The sequence below is a fragment of the Echinops telfairi genome, unplaced genomic scaffold (genome assembly GCF_000313985.2).
Source record: "Echinops telfairi isolate 266 unplaced genomic scaffold, ASM31398v2 ScPeMD7_2010;HRSCAF=2546, whole genome shotgun sequence".
NCBI classification, from domain to species: Eukaryota; Metazoa; Chordata; class Mammalia; order Afrosoricida; family Tenrecidae; genus Echinops; species Echinops telfairi.
Genome location: NW_022105908.1, coordinates 3,903,931 through 3,905,669, shown reverse-complemented (window position 1 = coordinate 3,905,669; position 1,739 = coordinate 3,903,931).

Here is a 1,739-nt window from a genome sequence, read left to right as displayed (position 1 = left end):
AAAAAAGGAGGGGGGGGGGGACAAACACCTCAATAGCCCTTAAGAGCAAAGAAGAGGAGTAAGAGAAACAACAAAACAGAAAAACCAAAGGCAAGACAAGATGCAAACGAAGACTCTTTCCTCTGGCTCAGAAGACGTAACAAATAGAATCCTATAAAAGCCATTAGTGTACGTGAATTCCCTATCTGATCTTCACCAATGTTACAACCACCAAAAACTAGGATTCATTTCTGAGGAGACTGAGTGGACTATTACTGAAAGACAAAATTGCGAAAGATTCCATCTTTCCTAATCTATGACCACTTGACACCTGGCGTCGGGTGAGCTCCTTTTGATGCTATAGGGCATTCTCACTGTGAAAAGTGGTGTCTTTTGTGTGGAAACATAACTATTATAGAACAAAAAAACATTGTGTGCCCCTACAGCATAGCTTATAGAGAAAACGCAAAGCAGTCACCGTCATCGAGTAGATACGGACTCAGAGGGGCCCTACAGGACAGGGTGGGACTACCCCTGTGAGTTTCTGAAACCACTTCTGTGGTGGTTTTGAACTGCTGAGCCTGCATTCAGCAGCCCAACACACACACTAAAAGGAAAACACAACCTTAAATGAGTATCTGTTAAAGCAGCGGTTCTCAACCTGGGGGTCGAACGACCCTTTCACAGGGGTCGCCTAAGACTATCGGAAAACATATTTCCAATGGTCTTAGGAACCGAGACACCGCTCCTCTATCCGTCTCCAGGCCGGTCCACCCACATAAGAGTACCCAGCATGAAGACTGTTACCCCATGCTACCCTATGCTACAAGATAAAATTTCATGTATCAGTCATTAGAGATAAACATTTCACAATATAGTTACATATTGTTTTCCTGATTCATCACAATGCTTTATGTACAATTTGTAACACTGAAAATACATCCTGCATATCAGATGTCTACATGACGATTCATAACAGTAGCAAAATGACAGTTATGAAGTAGCAATGAAAATAGTTTTATGGTAGGGCGGGTCCCAACAACATGAGGAACAACAGTATGAAAGGGTCGAAGCATTAGGAAGGTTGGGAACCACTGTGTTAAAGGAATTAATCATATACAAGTATCCTTTACTAAGAAATCTATTTATCATCGAAGTTTACAAAGAAACAGCAAGACTTCAGGAAGTAATGGGTAAATGAACCCAAATTTATCTGGCTCTGGAATTATGATCCTTCCAGATGGGAGACAGACAGACACAACAAACAGTCAGGTGCTTGAAAACGTTCATGGAGGTGGGGAAGGGAGTCTCAATTATTCAGAATTAATTTATAGAGGGTTTATAGGTGAATGACTTAATGATGTTCTGCTTGTTACGAATAAATAAGGTTAGCCCAAAAGTTGTGTTATACTTACTAAGCTCTGCTCATGTTCTTCCTAATCCTGACCATCAGCCTGTGCGTGTTTCCAGATCATGAAACACTGACGCGCACTGTTGGTCCCCAGATTCAAACTCAGGACGCTCTGAAGTGTGAGGTCTGAGACCAGTGACCTCAAACGTCTGGACGGACGGCGGCATTGGAGGGTCCCACGTACAGCTCGGGGAGCCAGGGACGCTCGGGGCCCGCAAAGCGCCGGGCACAGCGGCCCACTGGGCTCCGCACCCTCCGCCACGGCTCCCGGAAGACAACCCCTCGCTCCGGGCCTCATCCCACGCGGCGTCCCTCTGCCCGGGGCTCGGGAGGCGGCGCGGGCCTGGCC